This window comes from Silene latifolia, chromosome 3 (assembly GCF_048544455.1).
Source record: "Silene latifolia isolate original U9 population chromosome 3, ASM4854445v1, whole genome shotgun sequence".
NCBI classification, from domain to species: Eukaryota; Viridiplantae; Streptophyta; class Magnoliopsida; order Caryophyllales; family Caryophyllaceae; genus Silene; species Silene latifolia.
The window spans coordinates 50,121,719-50,145,217 of NC_133528.1; the positions used below are offsets into that span (position 1 = coordinate 50,121,719).

Consider the following 23,499-nt stretch of genomic DNA (forward strand, 5'->3'; position numbering starts at 1 on the left):
CCCAATCAGGAGTATGTCGTCAACATACAATATTAGAAAGACAATCTTGCTCCCACTCGACTTGATATATAGACATGGTTCCTCGACAGACCGAGTAAATCCATTTTCTTTTATCACTTGGTCGAAGCGATGATTCCAACTCCTTGATGCTTGCTTAAGTCCATAAATGGAACGCTTAAGCTTGCACACTTTCTTAGGATGTGCTGGATCGATGAAACCTTCGGGTTGTACCATGTACAACTCTTCCTCCAAAAAACCGTTTAAGAAGGCGGTTTTCACGTCACATCACTCAAGACGTATCCTATAGGTGTGACTTTTAGGGACCAGTTGATCACCGCCATCAGTATGACAATAACGTCAAACTTATCTAGCAAGCCAATCGTTATTGATAAACGTGGATCAACTGATTATGATACAAAGTATACCCTTTTGATCCTTTTAGAGGTTTATAAGTCCTTGCACTAACTGTTAAGGACACCAACCCCAACATCCCCTACACTCACTTGGGTCATGACCCAAAGTTCCACAATTCTCACATATCCCACTTGGGATTGATGAGGATGCCGTCATGGCATTGACATGATGCTTTGATGATTTCGAGTTTTCCTCAAGTCTAGCCATAGCTTGTTCAAACTTCAAGTTGATTGTGTCAATGTGAGCACTAAGTTGAGCACCCAATTGAGTAACGGAGTCCACTTCATGCTTTCCTCCTCTAGTAGCCTTGCGAGGTCTACTATATTGTGAATTATGGACCGCCATTTCCTCAATCTTGTTCCATGTTTGATTGTCATCAACTTCGGTGAACATTCCATTTGATCCCATATTGAGAATGTTCCTTGAATCTTCATATAAACCGTTCCAAAATTGTTGCACCAAAAACCATTCGCTAAGTCCATGGTGAGGACATGAGCGACAAACACCTTTGAACCGCTCCCAAGCTTCATACAAAGATTCTTCATCCCTTTGCTTAAAACCCGTAATTTGAGCTCTTAGCATGTTAGTCTTTTCCGGTGGGTAGAATTTTTTGTAGAAAGCTAGAGCTAACTTCTTCCAAGAATCTATTCCAAGGGTGGCCTTATCAAGGCCCTTCAACCATTGCTTTGCGGTGCCGATTAACGAAAAAGGAAATAAGACCCATCTAATTTGGTCTTGAGTCACGCCCGTTTGAGAGATAGCATCACAATAATCGCAAAAGGTTTCCATATGAGAATGAGGGTCCTCACTAGGCATTCCCCCGAATTGGCTCCTCTCAACTAGTTGGATGAAGGCGGACTTGGCAATAAAATTACCGGTGAGATGTTGCGGTGTAGGAGTACCATTTGGTAGATTCTCCTCGGTGGGTATAGAGTGTGACGAGAATTTAGGCATTGTAGGTGGATTTTGTGGGATATTGTGTAATGGGTTTTCTTCTCCTTCTATTGCGAAAGGATTGACAAACTCACTAGTGGGTTGAACAACTTCACCAACACCTCTCAAATTCCTCCTAACAAGTCTCCTATTATTCGTCAAGGTTCTTTCGATTTCACGGTCAAAAGGTAACAAATCACTTTGTAACCTTCTAGACATGCAAAATATCAAACAACTCAAAAACAATTAGAACAAACCTGGAGGAGTTTTTACTTCCCCAAGGTGAAGAAAGACACAACTAATAACAATAAAAATAAATCTTAAATCAATTAAACACCGTCCCCGGCAACGGCGCCATTTTTGATCGAGGCCATTTCGTGTTCACAATTAAGTATATGTGGTCGTTGGTCAATGGTCGATACAAAACACAATTTATACTTCACAAACAACTCTACAATTAGTAAAGAGGCAAGTAAAGGTCGGATCCCAAGGGACGGGTATTGAAATGAGAATTCTATTGTAACTAGTAGTGTCTAGGGGTGTCACAAATTGGGTTGGTGTAGAAGGTCACTAAACTAAAATAACAATGAAAATAAACTAGCAAGATGAATAAAATAAGGGGTGCAAACAATTGATTAAAAGCACTAGGGTGTCATGGGATCATAGGGGAATCATGGGATATGATCATACAAACATGTTCTCAAATTATAAGCAAGCAATTATTGTTGTGATGGATTGAGTTGGGTTATGTCTTACAATCCTAGGAAAGTTTGGGTCCCGGAGCCGAATCGATTAGATTGTACAACACCTACAAGTCGACATAATCTTTCCTACTCAACACATGCATGGTCTAATGAGACTCGAGTTGGGTTATGTCTTACAAGTCTCATTGAAAAGATAGAAGATGATAGTAAATGCAAGGATTCATAGGCTTAGCATTTCATCAAATATAACATGTGCATGAATTGAGATCAAAACAAGCAAGCAAATAAGATATGAAAGCATATTAATTTAAGCATGAATCATTCCCCATGTTGGTTTCCCTTAATCACCCATTAAACCCTAGCTAAGAGACTACTCACTCATTATCATGTTGATCATGCTAGCAAGGTTGTCAATAATACCAACAATATGAAACATGATGAATAAATGAAAGTAATTAACAATAATTAAAAAGGGATTAAGAGATTATACCTACTAATGATTCCAATAATAAAGCAAGAATAATAGAAGTACTTGAATCCTAGATTGAGAGGTTGTCAATCTCCCAATAATAACCCAAATAATCTTCAATTACCCAAAATAAAGGAAGAACAAGAGAGAGATTAAAGAACTAAAACTTGGATTAAAACTTGATTAATACTTGATTACAATATTGAAAAGAGATTTGATTGATATTCACTACACTAATTATTGATAAGAATAACATGCTCCTCTAATTAGCCTAATGGGGTATTTATAGTGAAAATTAGGGAGGATGCATTAGGGTTAACTAAGGGCTAAACAAGTAATTACACTTTTTAAGTTGAGCAAGGAGGACCCGGTATTTTCTGAGAGAAGGGCTTCTCTTTTCGTAGCTTGAAGAATGAAATCCGTGATGTACTGAAATCCGTGCGGATTAGGGTCGGGACGGCCGGATTTGGGCTGTGCAATCCGAGCGGATACAGGAGAGGGACGCTCGGATTGTTGAGGGGGAATCCGAGCGGATTCCAAGGAGGGACGCTTGGATTGTGCTGGCTGGACGGGCGGATTGTCTGCAATCCGTTCGGATTGTTGGTCAGCGTCAATTCTTCTTCTTTTCTTCCCTTTTCTTCATAAATTCCTTGGGGATTTCCTTGGGGACGCAAGGATCCTTTCTCAACATTGTTCTTCTACTATAATATGTACAAAGGCCTTCTAGTCTTGTCTCTTCTTGATGCTTGGTCATTGAATACAATCAATTTAGCCTCGTTTTGCCATGAAAATGCAAGATTCTTACTCCTTTCCTACCAAGGGATCAAAATCTCAAAGAATATGCAAAACAAAGAACTAAAGATAAGAAATGACCCAAATAGGCACTAAAAAGCATGGAAACAATGGTAATTCGGGGGCTAAATATGCGCCAATTATGGTCACATCACCCGTACTCTATCGAGTAGCTGCAGGAAGGTGGGATAAAAAGCATTCTGACCTGTAGGCTACTCGATCGAGTAGCCAAGACACTCGATCGAGTAGCATGGCACTCGATCGAGTACCGCTACATACTCGATCGAGTAGCACTGTTACAGGAGATTTTCGAAAATTAAAAATGTTCAATTGTTTTATAATTGCAAGTTTGATGTTTAATGTGGCTATTAGTGCGTAGTAACACCTTTGAACCGTTAATTTCATATGTTCGAAGTCGTGTTTGAAGTTTTATAAGCGTATTTGTCACAATTAGTGAAGCGGTAATAGTTTCTTGTTACTTTAATATTGCATACGCCCTATTACGATCTATTTATCGGAGTTGTAACTTCTTGTACACTTGTGCATACCATATTAACATGTGTTGTCGACGGTGACTAGATATTCCGGAGGTTTGTGTATGATTTCTAATTTAACGAGTATATAGTTAGTGAGTAATGTCCATAACAAATAATATGGTTTTATTTAATGTTATGATGCAAATAATAGGTAATATGTGTTGTAATTTTGGTGGTGAACTTCGGGGACGAAGTTCCTTTTTAGAGGGGAAGAGTAATGTCGCGAAAATTATCGCGAAATAAAAGGCTGATTTCGAAATTATGTTTTGTTTGCCTATAATGTTTTGTTGTTTAATTGCAAAATTTTCTAGTACCTTGGTTACTTTACTTATATGAAGTGTAATTGGTTACCTCGGTTTGTGGAGTAATTCATGCGTTGAAGTGAAAATGATAGAATGAATTGTAAAGGACCGTCATAAAGAGTCTTATCTCGACGCGATGCATCGTAATAGAATAAATTGAGTAACACGGTGGTGTTAATTGTGCAGTATGAGGTTGATATGAGATACGTTTCGGGTTGATAAATTGTTGTCACATGATGAGCGATGGTTGTTTGTGTTGGCTCATATGGCAAAGTCGATGTTTGATACATAATCATTAGTAAGAATTGATGCATACATGTAGAGTGACAATTAACGATGATAATGCTTGCATGATAGTGGTAAGAGTCGATAGGTATAAAGTGTAGACGGTGATGATGATGACATGGGGGGGGGATGGTATTTCCAAGGAGTAATGGTTTGAGCGGGCAGATTGGTGAGGTCGTGTTGTTTCCGAGTCTTGAGCGGGAGATAGGTGAGTTGAACTTCGGGGACGAAGTTCTTTTTAAGGGGGGAAGACTGTAATACCCGCCCTTTTTAGAGACCCTTTGACCAGCGTTGACTGACCTTGGGAGCGGGATTAGTCTTAGAATTTCGTGCCAAAACTATCTTGGGTTGCGTGTCATGAGTGGTACTCGATAGAGTAGAGGCTACTCGATCGAGTAGCTAGGTTACTCGATCGAGTAGGGGGTCACTCGATCGAGTATGTTGGGTACTCGATCGAGTACCGAGTTTTCAGCGAGGGTTTTATATCGCGTTTTGTTAAATCCGCAAATCACTTCCGCCACTTTCCTCCTATCCTTCAGTCGCCTCTTTCCCTTCCCTTCACCTCAAAACCTCCATGGAAGCCTCTTGAAGATCCTTGTGCCTTAGGAGAGCGTCACTTGTGTCGGGTAGCGGTCTTTTGCTGAGTTTTCTCCCTATAGGTATGTCATAATCATCATCCGTGTCCTTGTTCTTTGCAATTAGGGTTTGCTTGGTAGTAATAGATGATTGTGTTGTGCTTATAGGCTTTGCTTGATTGCTGGATATGTCATATGTTGGCATGGATTGGTTGCAGTTGCTTAAAGGTAGGTTCGCCTACTCAATTTCTGTAGATGGTCTAGTATGTCGGTCGTTGTGGTTATATTGTGATTGCTTAGTATCGTAATTATATTGTGACGGCTGTGGTTGTGATTGTGGTTGTTGTCTCTGGTTCTCGAGATGCGTCTCGGCTGAGTGGGGTCACTTGCGGGAGTGACTTCACGCCCTAGTTTCGCCCTCCGTGGAACCCGCCACGGGAGGGGATGTGCACATTAAAGGACAGGGTTGTCGCTCGATACGATGAGCGGGGATTTGGTGGGAACGGCTGCGGTCCCCCACTGGCAGGGCTGGTCTAGTAGACAGTCAGTGATAGAGTTGGGTTGGTTATCGTGACGGTGTTTGAGATTGATAGCATTGTTTTGTGTTGGTAATTGTAGTTGTTGTTGTCGTATCTTTTCTCAGTACTGACTTTGTGTGGTTGTTTGTTTGTTATGTGTCTGCCGTGATCCCTTATGGTGAGCAGTCGGTCTTAGCAGGTGTTGACATTGTTGATAGCTGAAGTCCGGGCAGGGATGAGTCTTCACGAGATTCGATAGTCATAGCGAGTAGTCTTTGAGTTGTATCTTTCATATCGTTTGTTGGTTTAAACCGCTTGTAATACAATATAATAGTTCTTTTATCGACATTTGATTATTACTATCCTCGGGCAACCGAGATGGTAACGCCCTTATATGCTAAGGAAGGCCTAGTTAAGGCTCCTCTGAATATGGGGGTGTTACACATACTTATATGAGCATAGTGGTACTAAGTTCAGTACGATCATGATAGAACCGCTGTTTATTTTGGTAAGTACTCAGGCCCGTAATACCAGCATGATAGAAGCTCGCTCAAGGCTTATATCAAAACACTGTTTGGAACACCCATACCTGTAGCACCTGGTTTTGAGAACGGTTTAAGCAATTTATATAGAATGACTATAATACCACAGTTTTCTTAGTCTAGTTACTCGGCCGAATAAGAGGAACTCGGCCGAGTAGGGTGTCGTATGTTTGCTGGTCAGGCTACTACTCATGAACACTAGGCCAAGTTGTGAGATACTCGGCCGAGTAAGGTGTACTCGATCGAGTACCCCGAGTACTCGATCGAGTGTCCAGTCTCACGGGATTAATTTATGCGGTTTTGTTAAGGTGATTAGAGATTAATAAATTACGTATTAACAGTTTACAAATCACTTTTACAAGATCTACCTACGTTCATCTCTTTCTCTCTCTAATCACCCTAATTACTCTCAAGGCCAATTAATCGTTGGTGAGTTTTTCTTTCGTCTCTTCCATATTAGTTTCGTCGGTAAGTCACTAGTACTTTGTCTGTTAGTTGTGTTGTCTTTTAGGGTTTTGCCCTAATGGTTTAGATTGGGAAAAAGGGGGGTTTTGATATAATTGTGATTAGTATTGTTATGATTATTTTTAGGTGAAGGATTCGTAGATTATCAGTTCTAGCTTCCATTGTGTGCTTGTGATTCGGATTCATTATAAGGTAAGGTTTCCCTACTCAGTTGCATGTTTAATTGATTTAAGGCGATGTTGATTGATTTACTAGCATAATTAATATTGTTATTGGAATTATCTTTCTTGGATATTTGGATTGGTTGTTGTTTGTCTATGGTTCACGAGGTGCATCCTCGGCTGAGTGGCGTCATCGTCGGGAATGGCTTCACGCCCTTGATTCGCCCCTTATGGTTTCCGTCACAAGGGGGATGTGCACATTAATGGATATGGGTTATTTGGTCGTTGCTATGAGCGGATCTTAAGTGGCAAAGGTTACGGTCCTCCACTGGCGGTGAGGGTTACCTGTTGCAATGGGTAACCTGGCAGGGCTACACACTTAGGTGTGTAGTCGGTTACTGGACACGAGTGGAGTTTGGAGGATGGTACTGTGATTGGATTGGATTGGATTGTATTGGTTGTATTTGTGCTTTCTTATCTTGATTATACAGTGAGCTGACCCCGTTATGTTTTATAAAAATGTGGTGATCCATTCGGGGATGGTGAGCAGATATTGATATGTGATGAGCTTATGGTAGCTGCGGGATTAGGATGGGAGTGTCATCACCTAAAGTCTTAGCTTCCGCTGTCACGAGTTTTTAGATTCTTTATAAGTTTTATTTTGCCTTAACATTTCTTATATTTTGGTTTGGTTTTCGAGACTTATATTCAGTTAAACAGTATACTTTAATCATTGTTCTTTTATGGTCACTATTGATATACTTGCCTCTTCTGACCGAGATGGTAGAACCTTTATATACTAGGGTGGTCCTTGGTAAGGCACCTTGGTATATGGAGGTGTTACAAATTGGTATTAGAGAGACGATTTTGGAACCTAAAACCAATGAACATAGGGAGTCTAATTAAAATGAACTCGGGTAGGAGTTGTTTGAAGCAACCGAAAAGGATTGGGAGACATCCTAAAGCCGCATATTGGCCCTTACAACTTTAAGCCGGTCACTATGGGTGTCTTGGGAATCGTTACATGCGTTATCTATATGTTCTTGTGAGATTGTTGGATGGATTGAAGTCTATGATTGCATGAATAGGGAATATTGTGGATAATATAAAGTATGTTGTATGTTATTATTTGGCTTTTGGTTGATATCACATGTTTAAGAAGTAATGTATGAATAGATATATGCGTTTTCAGTCAAAGGGTAGTTTGTTTGGCATGATTTGGCCGAGCAGGGCGGGTACTCAACCGAGTAGGGGAGTCTCGGCCGAGTAGCCTGGCACTTGACCATGTGAGGGTACGTAGATTTAAACAATAGCTACTCATCGTTAGGCGAGTGGCTCGACAAAACATTCAATATGAGCATGACTTTAATCCCTTGAACTCTAGATGGTAATATTTTCAATAAGACATTATGATGCGTGCATTTTATATAGGTATTTTATACTTCATTTGCACGCATCTTTATGCATATTTAGTAGTGTTTGACTACAAATGTCCCCCGAATTGTCTATTTTGGTTTCTCTTGTCTTATTTGCAGGAATGAACTGGAGAGGAGCATAATCAAGCCTAAAACATGCCCCTATGCATGCATTTAGGAGATGAATTGAGTCAGAGCTTGGAAACTACTAATTGTGATGCGCAAAGAAGTAAAGATAGTTATGCGAGCAAAGAAAGAACTTCAAATTACTAGTGCCTACTTTGAAGATCTATATCTCGAGTTCTATAATGTATTTTCAAGGGATTACAATTGTAGATGAAATATTATCCTCTTAGCTTTCCAACGCCATAAAAATCGCTTGATTCGGACAAGTAACGAAGAAATGGCGGCCGTTTTAAGTTAAATGCGCAAAGCAGGAAATTACGCGCTGAAGCTCTCGATTGGGAGCTCTGTAATATATACATTTCTATCGACCTGTTTACATTTCAAATGACCAGCTACTCTTTTGGATCGACCGCCTTGAGCCTTTAATGTGTTCGATCAAGGTCCTTATCATTCGATCGAGAACTTTCGCTGAGGAAACATCTCAATGGAACAACTTTATGTTGTTCGATCGAGCTAATCGAGTCGGACGTAGTTTATTTTATGTCGAGACTATCTTATATTTAGTTTTATCTTATAATAAATATCTCTTCTACTATATAAGAGATAATTAGGTTAGAATAAGAGGGGGGGGGAGGACTTCATACATTACTTTTCCCTTACTTGCTGTCAGACGTTACTTTGCTCCTTTTTTCTGGATCTGAACTTGTAATTTCTCATTCTCCTTTATCTGAGTATTAATTTCTCTTCCCTTCATCTTTTTATTATGCTTAATATTACTCTATCTTTCTCTATCATTTTACTCTTCGTTATTTTTAGCTAACTTACCCGCTAGGATTTAGGGGATTCGATGAATTATTGTTAGTTGCTAATTAGGTTACAGATCTTTTGTTGTTATTATGTTTATGTTGTTAATCACTGCAATTAACTGTAACTAGCTACTTGAATCGATGTACTTAGCTAATTAACCTTGGTAAGCCTTGACCTAGACCGGAGGGTTGGAAGAGGTGAGACTTGCAGTGAACATTAGGATGCTTTAGTGAGGGCGGAAGCTAAGCTAATAGTATTTTAGGGTGAATTGAGACCGGAAGGAGATATTCGTTGCCCCTTAGACTGATACACGCGACTGATCTGTGACCTTAGCTGCAATTATCGACTTTCATTGATGACCCGACAATCCTAGTTCCCCTTCTCTATTGTTAATCCCTCTTAACCTTTTTTCTTGCCTTAATCTCTTTTAGCTTAGTTTATACAATTTAAACCCCCCATCTTGTGACCTCAGACGGACTAAATTAACAAGTAGATAGTGATTGCCTCCCTGTGGAGATCGACCCTCCTTATCACTGACTTCTGTTAGTAGTACTTAGGTATTTATTTTTGGTACTGAAACGACGGTATCAAATTTTGGCGCCGTTGTCGGGAGGCAACTATTTTATTTGCTTGTTTCATTTTTGTCTGTCTTTAGCCTCATGGGATTTATTCCTTGAGGCAGTTCTTATCTTTTTCCTTGAGTACTGTCATTATCCTCAAGGAATTTGTTTAAGAAGAAAGCTTTTAATCGAGTACTATCTTTATTCGATCGACAATTTTGGCCATGGAGAGTAATGAAATGTCATCTTGGTTCATTTTGGATGACGATTTTGATGAGGACAATAGTTACGGTGAATGTTCCCTTTTCAAAGCCAAGCTATATGCCTAGGAGGCTGCGATATATGGGACAGAACCCACCAAAGAGGGGAATGAGAAGACAGCTGAGTTAGTAATTGTTCCTATCACGGAAGAGGTAATATACTCTTTTGTCAATGATTCTGACGTTAGGAGCAACCGACCTGAGGCAGTTAACGATAATTTTATTATTATTGGTATTAATAGTACACTACCTCATTTGACTTACGCTTTCTGTTTTGATGCTCTACCCTCTCCCGTGTGGACAAATAAATTAGTAATGTTTCACCATATTTGTCATCGGAAATTTGTTAGGCTGAGACGGCATTACAGATTGCTTTTATATGTTCCTCTTATATTATGGTGCTACTTATGCTCTTGTGTAGCACATGTGCAGATTTATGATCTAATGCTAAGGGCTTTGAGTTACTTTGATCGCGACTAACTGGAGCACCTGTTGAAGAAAAGAAGGTCGAGCTGGGACCTGTCTGAAACTAGCGCTGCCAGGGAGGCAACCCGGAGTTTTAATTTTTAGCTGTTTTACATTTCAGTTGTGTGTGTAATAATTGGTTTTTAAACCATAGACTCTGCGGAACAATATTTAGACTTGGTCTTTTGTCATATTTGTGGTCGCGTTTGCATCTTTGCAGGTGTCATACTGTCGCCTAGGATAGCGCACAATAGAGAGCTCTTGATCGACGGCCATTCTACTCGACCGAGTGTTTACCTCTATTGGTCGAATGATAATCTTCCTCGATCGAGCGACCACAAATGATGACCATTCAATCGAGACCTTCTGTTTCCTCGATCGAACACTGTTGCAGCCTATTGTACTCGATCTAGTCCTTTTCCCTCTCAATCGAGTAGATTCGTTCTGATTCATTTCCTGTGACGCCAATTTGAAGCTGTTTGTGACCTCCCATGTTGCTGGCTGGTTTGGGGAGGTCCCTACTTCGCGTAATCTTGTAAGTTTTCCGCATCTCCACTCTCTCCTTTTCAGTTTGCATTTTCCTTTCCCTATTTTTGAGTACAATGAGGGCATTGTACGGTTTGGTTTGGGGAGGTTATGCATCCATATCTGTGTCTACCTGTTGTTTTTACTGCATTTCTGTTATCACGTTTAATTTTTGTATGCATTGTTGTTTATTTTCATAAAAATCAAAATCTCATAAAAATTTAAAATTTTTGAAAAATTCAAAATAATTTCACGTTTATTTTAGCATATAGATCGAGTCGGAACGGTAGATTTCAATGATGAAACTGCACTGCAATTGTCTTTTTGCTTAAGCCTTGCATACACTATTATTCTTTTTAGCATTGTCTTTTTGCATGTCCACGAGTTTATGTTAAAATTTAGTTGAACAAATAGACTTAACCTGAAAATTTTGCCAAGCTACGTATAATTTCTAAGATTTAGAGCCGTATAAACTGGTGTCATTTGTGACCAGTTTCATGTAGGACTGACAGTAATACTCCTTGCCTATCATGTATCAATAATTTGCACGTATATGAAATTCAATTGCTTTTTGCCTACATACATTCGGGTTAGTGGTTGGTGTCACATGCAGGGAGGTGCTTACATTCCCCATTCTTTCTTTTTATCCATTTAGCCAAATTTGCCTGCTAACCCTTAACTACATCCAGATTTAGCCTGCCTTGTCAAGCTAGTTTAGATTGTTCTGTGGTATATTGTTTATTGTGCCAAGTTTAACTTGTATCTGATGATTTGGAGTTGGTAATTTATGAAGAAAAGGAGGATGAGAAAATAAAATTGGAAAAAAAGAATTGAAAAAAAATGGAAAAAAAAAAAAGAAAAAAAATGTGAAGAAAAGAAAGCTGAGAAGAAAAGAAAAAAAAGGATTCGATTGTTTACGGTTTCTGCTCCTATGCTTTATTTATATCTATTGAGGAGTATGTTCAGTTTGGTTTGGTGAGTTTTGGTGCCAAATGAAAGGCACGTGTGCTTAATTCTATAATTGAGTAAGAATCGGATGTTGTTATTTGGTTCTGTTTAGGTACTAACTTGGCCACCTATACCTCCAAATTCCCATAAATGTTTTGCCTTTTCTTACCCATTGCCTCACTTTACCATACTTTTGTAAGCCCTCGGCTGTGACAGGACCTTGTTTGGTTTGAATGTGTGTACGGTAGCTAGAATTGTCTATCATATTAGCTGCATGCATGTTTATGTGGGTCATAGTCTATGTGAGCGACTTTATTTCTTTCTCTCTTACACCCATATGCTTACCCTTTGCTTCATGAGAGAAAAATGACCCGTGAGAGTCCAATGTTAAAGGTCATGCAAGGTCGACGGTTCAGCTTTATTATAAACATCTTACAACTCGTTTGCATTAGACGTTTTGCTATAAGTGTTAGTTTGCTGCATTAAATTGGTTTAAGTGGACAATTTGTAGCTAGCTCTGAGCTTTTTTTTTCCGTTCCATTAGTTTTGCATATAGTTCTCTTGGGGACAAGCAAAGGTTTGGTTTGGGGATACTTGATGTGTGCATTTTATATAGATATTTTATACTTCATTTGCACGCATCTTTATGCATATTTAGTAGTGTTTAGCTACAAATGTCCCCCGGATTGTCTACTTTGGTTTCTCTTGTGTTATTTGCAGGAATGAACCGTAGAAGAGCATAATCAAGCCTAAAATATGACCCTATGCATGCGTTTAGGAGATGAGTTGAGTCGGAGCTTGGAAACTACTAATTGTGATGCGCAAAGAAGTAAAGATAGCTAGGCGAGCAAAGAAAGAACTTCAAACTACTAGTGCCTACTTTGAAGAGCCATATCTCGAGTTCTACAATGTATTTCAGGTGATTTTAATTGAAGATGAAAGCTTATCCTATTAGCTTTCCAACGCCATGAAAATCGCTTGATTAGGACAAGTAACGAAGAAATGGAGGCCGTTTTAAGTTCACTGCACAAAGCAGGAAATTGCGCGCTGAAGCTCTCGATCGAGAGCTCTGTAATATATACATTTCGATCGACCTCTTTACATTTCAAATGACCAGCTACTCTTTTGGATCGACCACCTTGAGCCTTTAATGTGTTCGATCAAGGTCCTTATCATTCGATCGAGAACTTTCGCTGAGGAAACATCTCGATCGACCAACTTTATGTTGTTCGATCGAGCTAATCGAGTCGGACGCAGTTTATTTTATGTCGAGACTATCTTATATTTAGTTTTATCTTATAATAAATATCTCTTCTACTATATAAGAGATAATTAGGTTAGAATAAGGGGGGACTTCATACATTACTTTTCCCTTACTTGCTGTCAGACGTTACTTTGCTCCTTTTTTTATGGATCTGAACTTGTAATTTCTCCTTCTCCTTTATATGAGTATTAATTTCTCTTCCCTTCATCATTTTATTATGCTTAATATTACTCTATCTTTCTCTATCGTTTTAATCTTCGTTATGTTTAGCTAACTCTCCCGATAGGATTTAGGGAATTGATGAATTATTGTTAGTTGCTAATTAGGTTACAGATCTTTCGTTGTTATTATGTTTATGTTGTTAATCACTGCAATTAACTGTAACTAGATACTTGAATCGATGCACTTAGCTAATTAACCTTGGTAAGCCTTGACCTAGACCAGAAGGTTGGAAGGGGTGAGACCTGCAGTGAACATTAGGATGCTTTAGTGTGGGCGGAAGCTAAACTAATAGTATTTTAGGGTGAATTGAGACCGAAAGGAGATATTCGTTGCCCCTTAGATTGATACACGCGACTGATCTGTGACCTTAGCTGCAATTATCGACTTTCATTGATGACCCGACAATCCTAGTTCCCCTTCTCTATTGTTAATCCCTCTTACCCTTTTCTCTTGCCTTAATATCTTTTAGCTTAGTTTAAACAATTTAAACCCCCCCATCGTGTGACCTCAGACGGACTAAATTGACAAGTAGATAGTGACCACCTCCCTGTGGAGATCGACCCTACTTACCACTGACTTCTGTTAGTAGTACTTAGGTATTTATTTTTGGTACTGAAACGACGATATCACATTACATGGGTTTTTCACAAAGTTACCCCACTCTTCTTCGATTGGGTCTTCAGAAAGCATTTTGATTCGGCCAATTGTTGGTCGATTTGGGAAGGATACTCTGAAAGTGTATTGACCAAAGTTTACTGCAACATGATGCCCGACGCTACCCATATAATAGTTGTTAGAATCTCAATCAGGACCTGAGAAGTTGTAAGAACATGCCACCATTGTTCATCTTTCTTATCACCATGGCCTTTCTCACAAATTTCGGCCCACCATTGTTGGAGTTCTGTATCAGATTGAACTTGTTCTTCATCTTGGTAGTACTTCATGAAGTAGTCAGTGACCCATTGATTCATAGCATCCCATAGAAGAAGTCCATCGTTAGCATATGGATAATCCTCGATTTCAGCAAGCTTAAGTCCGTGTGGTGATGATTGATCTTCAATAGCTATGCCTCTATTGAATGAAAATTCAAGATAATGAGTTACTATAAACTTATAAAACATGTAATCGGCTGTTTGGATATGAGGATTTCATTTCCAATTTTGGATTTGGGCCAAATCTGTTGTTTGGGCTGATAACATTATTTGGATTCGTAGCAAATCCTATCAAATTTCACTCATTAATGAAATCAATCATTCTAAATACACCATACTACCCCCCCCCCTCTAATTCTCAAATCTTCATCTACCAACTCACGCTCTCTCTCCTGTTACGATAAACATCAATTTCACCCCCAAATTTCTAGGGTTTATAGTCGATTTCGTTATCACGAACATCAATTAGAGCAAGTATGTTTACTAGGTTTTCCAATGGTTTATGTTTCCATTTCTTGAATTAATCTCATGATGCGTATGATTTTGGCGATTTTTTTGTCGATGTTGCTCTTTTGTTTGTTGATGCTGGTGATAACGAAATCCAAATCAAAATCCAAATACTATTATCAGCCCGAGGCCATACCAGGATTTTCTTGAGCCGATTTCAGAGGCATCTTTCCGTTTCCCATCCTGAGGACCCAACATCCTCACCCATCTCACTATCTGAAGCCGCGTAAGCGGTCTTAACCGAGTAGTCACCATCTCTCTTAAATTCCCAATACCACGAATCAACAGGACCATACTGGCTAAGACGAATACATAAAATTCTCTTTCTCAAAAAGTAAAGACAGCTCACCCAGTTTCTCCACATCCCATCCACCCGCATTCGGCTTCATCAACTCTGCCACCAACATATTCTCATTACCCTTAACACACAGAGAAATGACTCTCCCTTTTTATGTCCCTAGAATCCACGCCTTCCCCCGTACCTTTGTACTTTCCAGATCCCCAATCTTACGCTGCATTCCATCCCCACACCAAAACATACCTCGCTTCCACAATTCTCCGCCACGTATAACTTGGGTTATGACCCAACTCCGCACCCATAGCGTCAGTCTACGGGTAATATTTTACCTTCATTACACGATCCCAATAACAATTAGTATCCGTAGCCAATCTCCACGCCTGTTTGCTCAAAAGAGCGATATTAAATAAGCCACGGTCTCGAAATCCTAGACCCCCATCACATGTCGGTCGACACAGCTTCTTCCAAGCGACCCACAAAATGCCTCTGCGACCCTCTCCATGTAGTTACAGCCTTTATAAGAAACTCCCTACTAGCCCTCGACAATATCTTTTCGCGCCAACTTTGTAATCTCTTTCTAAGCTTGTCACGAAGTATATCAGTTATCACCTTCTTCGACCTAATTTAATTACCTGCTTATTGTCTCAACAATTGCAGGTTTCTAGGTGTGTGTGTTTGTATGCTATTGTTTGTGTGAGTTTTTGTGAAGAATTTGAAGGGTTTTTGGCTATGAATTGATTCGTTATAAGAGATATGTAGGGGTGTATTTATTGGAGAGGATGGAAGGATCTAGAGCTTGGTTTACGATATTGAAACCAAAATAGAATATGAAAGATATCGTGATCAGTTTTAAGGAAAGCGTTGTAGTTGTCGTTGGAGATCTTATATCGTATGATATGGGGATTGTTTGAGGATATTTCTTGCTTGGGATCAAGGTGAGAGTAGGGAGTAGGGATTCGTGCATTGTGGAGTTTGAATCGGGTTTTGTAAGTCGGGTTGATGGTGCGTCGACGCTGTTTCATGCGAAAATGGGCTGCTATGTATAGGTTGTTTTGGGTTAGTTTGGGATGTGAATATAGGAGACCAAAAATGGGTTTTGGGTTGGATCTTGCGTGGGGATTTTAAGGATGAGTGGCATTAGGAATTGGTCGAGTTTGCATCGAAAATCGAGCCCAAAATCAAGCATAAAATTTCTTTAAAAATCGAGTTATAAATTGAGTTTAAACTTCGTTAAAAACGAAAAGTAAGATGATAATTAAATAAAATTAATAATGGACTTAAAACATTTTAAAATGAGCCAAAAACATTTACTAAAAGACTAAATCCTTAAAATGTTTATACAACAGAAAAACCTTTTAAGTTAACTTGAAATAAAAGTCAATAAAAAACCATTAAAATTCAAATAAACTCAGTTTGCTAATTACGTTGAAAAACCAACTCTATACTTGTCGGTATCCATTCGATATCACATATTGTCCTAACACTGTCGGGTGTTTGTCGAGATTTCTATAAATTGCAATATCGACAGATTCGGGTATCTACATTTGATATGTGTAGGAAATAAATTTTGAGTTTGTATTAAAATTTTGTGTATTGAATCTTTATGTATTCATATGAATTGATGGGTTCAATCCTGAGAGACACACCGATTCTCGAATTTGAATCTATATAATTAATGTGAAAATTCATTTTTCGTGATATTTTCATTGATACACAAGCTTGATTGTGTTGACAAATCGAGGATTACATTTAAATATAGGAGGGATGATGGTTACTTAAATGTAAATTGCCGGCTATTTAAGTGTACTGGGGAATTGTGCAAAGTATAGTACCTATACGACATTATAATGTGAGTTCGGGATAGCGGAATGCACACTTATATAGAAATGTTCGTATCGTTACGAAATGTTTTCAACAAATAAATATTTGTTGGCACCGTTTCATTTTTCATGATTCGTGTGCTATGATCAGAAATGATGATGTTGTTAATTGCATTGAATGATATTTTGTATCATAAGTTAAGCATTGTGTGTTTTTGATGCGTGCATTTTATATAGGCATTTTGTACTTCATTTGCACGCATGGCATATTTAGTAGTGTTTAGCTACAAATGTCCCCCGAATTGTCTACTTTGGTTTCTCTTGTCTTATTTGCAGGAATGAACCGAAGATGAGCATAATCAAGCTTAAAACATGTCCTTATGCATGCATTTACGAGATGAGTTGAGTCGGAGCTTGAAGACTACTATTTTGAGATGCGCAAAGAAGTAAGATAGCTAGGCGAGCAAAGGAAGAACTTCAAAATACTAGGGCCTACTTTGAAGAGCCATATCTAGAGTTATACAACTTATTTTCAAGTGATTCCAATTGGAGATGAAAGCTTGTCCTCTTAGTTTCTAACTCCACCGGAATTACTCTGTTTTCCCAAGTAACGAAGAAATGGCGGCCGTTTGAAGTTCAGTGCGCGAAACAGGAATTGTGCGCTGGAAAGTACTCGATCGAGTACTATCTTATTCGATTGAGTCCTTTTTATACTCGATCGAATGTGCCTTTTTGATAAGTGTTCGATCGAGTACATAAAGTCTTCGATTGAGAGGTTTTAGCTTGGATTTGTTCGACCGAGTGATATAAAGTTGCTCGATCGAGTGACTAGCTTATATACTCGGGATTTTTTATCCCGTGTTAGGTTTATTTTATGTTAATAATCACTTCCCTATATAAAGGAAGTCGGGGATTAGGTTAAAACATCTCATATACTCTTAATCATTGTTTTCTTTCTTAATTTCTGCGGCTACCTTGTTCTTATTGCTGGATTCGCTCTTTTGTAATCTTCTTTTCTCTCTTATTCTAAGTATTATTTCTCTTCTTTTCATCTCTATACCAGGCTTTCTATTGCTTTATCTTTCTCTTTTTATTCATCCATTGTTATGTTTAGCTAATTCTTCTGCTAGGATTTAGGGGATTCAATGAGTTGATGTTAGTTGCTAATTAGGTTTGCAGATCTGCTGCTAAAATCTTGTTTATGCTGTTAATCACCGCATATGATTGCAATTAGTTGCTTGAGTCGACACATCTAGATAATTGATTTGGTAAGCCTTGACCTAGACCGGAAGGTTGGAAGGGGTGAGACCTACACTGAACATTAGGATGCTTTAGTGAGGGCGGAAGTTAAGCTAATAGTGTTTTAGGGTGAATTTAGACCGGAAGGAGATATTCGTTGCCCCTTAGACCGATACAAGTGACTGATATGTGACCTTAGCTGCAATTATCTGACATTCATTGGTGACCCGACAATCCTAGTTCTCTCTCTTTATTGTTAATCCCTTTATTTTTATCGCTTAATTTCTCTTGCCACCTCTCTTAGTTTGGAAATCATACTCAAACCCCCGTTACTCTTAGACTAATTTAAAACAGATAAATCTCATTTTTGCCTTCCTATGGAGATCGACCCTACTTATCGCTAGCTTCTGTTAGTAGTACTTAGATATTTATTTTTGATACTAAAACGACCGTATCAAATTTTTGCGCCGTTGTCGGGGAGGCAACGTAGTTTTATCTGTTTTTATTTAGTCTATTTCTTGTCTCAAGGAACCTCGGTTCCTTGAGACCATTCTCATCTCTCTCTTTCTTGACTTTTCACAGAGAGAGAACGAAAGTTTTAGTTCTTATATAGACAGGTGGGAGGAGTGGCTCGAACAAAGACGGGGAATGCTTTCGGGACTCCAAATATGCATGTCTATCATCCGGGGAATTAATGCCCCTACGCGAGCATACCTCGAGGCTAATGGTAAGTGGGATTTCGAAGAAATCCCCGTAAAAGAGGTATTAGAATTTTTTGAATGGTTTGCTACTGAAACTCTTAAACCTAATTTCTCTCTTCGTGTTGACTCAGATGAGGGGGTGGGTTAGACCTTAGAAACCGTTTTAGGAAATACTGACGGAGAAATAGAGGAGACCATTAGCATGGTTGATAATCCCTTTTATAAGGATAATTTAGAACCCCTCTATGATTGTTGCACAGATAGTGAGGACGACTGGGAAGGTCTCTTTGAGAACTTCCCTACTGATGAATCTAGCTATAAGGAGAGTGAGGAGAAAAGTTTTGACAGTCTTGAGGTTAAATGGGATAGTTATGACGATATTATGGATGAACCTATTATTGAGGACCAATTGACTTTACCGTCCCTTGCATTTGAGATGAATACTCACCTTCTCCTTTAGCAAACCATATTCCTCCACCTCACAATACAAACCCGTCAGTGCATCTGGATTATACTCGCGTTATTTTTGAGTCAAATGCTCATGAGCTCTCTTATTTTCCACTCGCGGTTAATTTGAGCTTCTATATTCCGCCGTTAACTGGAGGGAGGAATAATTTTGTTGATGTTTTTAGGAGCCGTCATAGGAAATTTGTTAGACTTAAATGCTATTTCATTTTAATTTTCTATGCTATTGTTATATTATGGTTCTACTTACAGTTTTGTGTAGCACATGCGCAGATTTATGATCTTATGCTAAGAGATTTGAGTTGCTTTGATTATGACCAACTGGAGCAGCTGGATTAAGAAAAGAAGGTCGAGCTGGGACCTGTCTGAAACTAGCGCTACCCGGGAGGCAACCCGGAGTTTAATATTTTTAGCTGTTTTACATTTCAGTTTTGTGTGTGTAATAAATGGTTTTTGCAACCATAGACTCTGAACGATCTAGGCTTGGTTTTTGGTCGTATTTGTAGTTGTTATCTGCGTCTTTGCAGGTGTTCCCTTGACGCCTAAGAGTTGCGCAATAAGGAGTTCTCGATCGAGCAATCTTCTACCCGATCGAGTGACTTACTCCCTTGATCGAATGCTTTCCATCTTCGATCGAGCATCCACAAACACGACCATTTCGATCGAGCATTTCCCTTTTCTCGATCGAGCACTTCCATAGGCCATTTCACTCGATCCAGTAATCCACTCTCTCGATCGAGTTGGCTTGCTTTGATTCGCTTCCTGTGACGCTGTTCTGGGGCTATTTAGCGACCTCTCATGTTGCTGGCTGGTTTGGGGAGGTCCTTACTTCGCGTATTCTTGTGAGTTTTCCGCATCTCCACTCTCTCCTTTTTAGTTTGCATTTCCTTTCCCTATTTTTGGGTACAATGAGGGCATTGTACGGTTTGGTTTGGGGAGGTTATGCATCCATATCTATGTATGCATGTTGTCTTTACTGCATTTTTGTTATCATGTTTAATTTCTGTATGCATTGCTGTTTATTTTTATAAAAATAAAAAAAATAGAAAAAAAATAGAAAAATTCAAAAAAATATTTCACATTTATTTTTGCATTTAGGTCGAGTCGGAACGGTAGATTTCAGTGATGAAATTGCACTACAATTAGTCATTTTACTTAAGCCTTGCATAAACTAATTATCTTTAGCTTTGTCTTTTCGCATATCTATGAGTTAATGTTTAAATTTAGCTGAACAAATAGACTTGACCTGAAATTCTGGCAAACTACTTATAATTTCTAAGATTTAGAGCCTTATGAACTGGTGTCATTTATGACCAGTTTCATGTAGGATTGTGAGTAGTATACTCCTTGCATAACATGTTCATTATTTTACACGTTTATGAAATTCAATTGCTTTTTGCCTACATACATTCGGGTTAGTGGTTGGTATCACATGCAGGAAGGTGCTTAGATTCCCCTTTTCTTTCATTTTTACCCATTTAACTCCACATTTAGCCAAATTTGCTTTTTGACCCTTAACTACATCCAAATTTAGCCTGCCTTGTCAAGCTAGTTAGTGTATGTTTTTGCGGTATAAAATTTATCGTGCCGAGTTTGGTTTGTATTGTTTTGATTTGGAGTTGGTAATTTATGAAGGAAAAGAAGGATGAAAAAAAAAGAGGTTGAAAAGAAAAAAAAAATCAAAAAAAAAAACAGAAAAAGAAAGAGAAAGAACATGAAACTGTGGGAAATGAAGAAAGATAAAAAAAAAAAAAAAAAAAAAAAAAGAGAAGAGAAGTTTGATGAGACGGTTTCACTCCTATGTTTTATCACTATTTTACGAGGAGTTGTTGTTTTGGTTAGTGAGTTTTTGTGCCAAATGAAGGGCACATGTTCTTAATTCTGTAATTGTGTAAGAATTGGATGTTGTCAGTTTGGCTCTGTTTGGGTACTAGCTTGGCCGCCTATACCCTTACATTTCCAAAAATGTTTTGCCTTTTCTTACCCATTGCCTCACTTTACCATACTTTTGTAAGCCCTCGGCTGTGACAGACCTTGATTGGTTGGAATGTATGTACGGTAGTTAGAATTGTCTATCATATTAGTTGCATGCATGTTTATGTTGGTCGTAGTTTAGGTGAGCGACTATTTTTCCTTCTTCTCTTACATTCATATGCTTACCCTTTGCTTCATGAGAAAAGAGTGACCCATGAGAGTCCATTATCAAAGGTCTTGCGAGGTCGACGGTTCAGCTTTATTATAAACATCTTACAACTCGTTTGTGTTTGACTGTTTCGCTATAAGTATTAGTTGTCTGCATTAAATTGGTTTAAGTGGGCATTTGTAGCTGGCTCTGAGCTTTCTTTTCCGTTCCATTAGTTTGCATTTAATTTGCTTGGGGACAAGCAAAGGTTTGGTTTGGGGATATTTGATGCGTGCATTTTATATAAGCATTTTGTACTTCATTTGCACGCATTCATATGCATATTTAGTAGTGTTTAGCTACAAATGTCCCCCGAATTGTCTACTTTGGTTTCTCTTGTCTTATTTGCAGGAATGAACCGAAGATGAGCATAATCAAGCTTAAAACATGTCCTTATGCATGCATTTACGAGATGAGTTGAGTCGGAGCTTGAAGACTACTATTTTGAGATGCACAAAGAAGTAAGATAGCTAGGCGAGCAAAGGAAGAACTTCAAAATACTAGTGCCTAATTTAAAGAGCCATATCTCGAGTTCCACAACTTATTTTCAATTTATTCCAATTGGAGAAGAAATCTTGTCCTCTTAGCTTTCCAACGCCACCGGAAACACCCTGTTTACCGAAGTAACGAAGAAATGGAAGCCGTTTAAAGTTCAGTGCGCGAAGCAGGAATTGTGCGCTGGAAAGAACTCGATCGAGTACTATCTTGTTCGATCGAGTCCTATTTCTACTCGATCGAATGTGCCTTTTTTATCAGTGTTCTATAACAACCCGACCCACCACGGTCGTAACACAACCCAATAAGATGGAATATGTACCTTTGGGCCCATTACTTGTTCTCACTTAAGCCCAAAAACACAAGGCCTTGTTACTAAGTGGTGGGTAGAATCCCTTATAAACATATTACAACCTCCTCAATTCCCCGATGTGGGACAACCTTACTCTCAATAACTTGGGGTGTTACAAACTCCCCCACTTAAATAACACAACGTCCTCGTTCTGCCCGGAGGCTGACCGCAGCCAAGCCCAGAATCCTCCCCTCCTAGGTGTGTGACCCGGGTACTCCCGACCACAGGCTCACCACACGGTCGCAGGGTTGCTCTGATACCATTTATAACAACCCGACCCACCACAGTTGGATTTGTTCGATCGAGTGATATAAAGTTGCTCGATCGAGTGACTAGCTTATATACTCGGGATTTTTTATCCCGTGTTAGGTTTATTTTATGTTAATAATCACTTCCCTATATAAAGGAGGTCGGGGGATTAGGTTAAAACATCTCATATACTCTTAATCACTGTTTTCTCTCATAATTTATGCTGCTACCTTGTTCTTATTGCCGGATTCGCTCTTTTGTAATCTTCCTTTCTCTCTTATTCTAAGTATTATTTCTCTTATTTTCATCTCTATACTATGCTTTCTATTGCTTTATCTTTCTCTTTTTCTTCATCCATTATTATATTTAGCTAATTCTCCTGCTAGGATTTAGGGGATTCAATGAGTTGATGTTAGTTGCTAATTAGGTTTGCAGATCTGTTGCTAAAATCTTGTCTATGCTGTTAATCACCGCATATGATTGCAATTAGTTGCTTGAGTCGACGCATCTAGCTAATTGATTTGGTAAGCCTTGACCTAGACCGGAAGGTTGGAAGGGGTGAGACCTGCAGTGAACATTAGATGCTTTAGTGAGGGCGAAGCTAAGCTAATAGTGTTTTAGGCTGAATTGAGACCGGAAGGAGATATTCGTTGTCCCTTAGACCGATACAAGTGACCGATCTGTGACCTTAGCTGCAATTATCTGACATTCATTGGTGACCCGACAATCCTAATTCTCTCTCTTTATTGTTAATCCCTTTATTTTTATCGCTCAATTTCTCTTGCCACCTCTTCTAGTTTGAAAATCATACTCAAACCTCCGTTACTCTTAGACTAATTTAAAACAGATAAATCTCATTTTTGCCTCCCTGTGGAGATCGACCCTACTTACCGCTAGCTTCTGTTAGTAGTACTTAGGCATTTATTTTTGATACTAAAATGATCGTATCAATTTTCATTGAAAAGTTGTGT

At 38.8% G+C, this 23,499-nt stretch overlaps 1 non-coding gene and 1 pseudogene across 1 annotated transcript; one reads left to right on the forward strand and one right to left on the reverse strand.

The window, feature by feature from the left end:
* Window positions 1-889: 889 nt before the first annotated feature.
* LOC141650626 (small nucleolar RNA R71) lies at window positions 890-996 on the forward strand. Its single transcript, XR_012546648.1, has one exon. It is a non-coding gene; the product is annotated as a small nucleolar RNA R71 (small nucleolar RNA).
* A 7,013-nt stretch (window positions 997-8,009) lies between these two features.
* On the reverse strand, window positions 8,010-15,134 carry LOC141649054 (lipoxygenase 2, chloroplastic-like; annotated as a pseudogene).
* Between the last annotated feature and the right edge of the window lie 8,365 nt (window positions 15,135-23,499).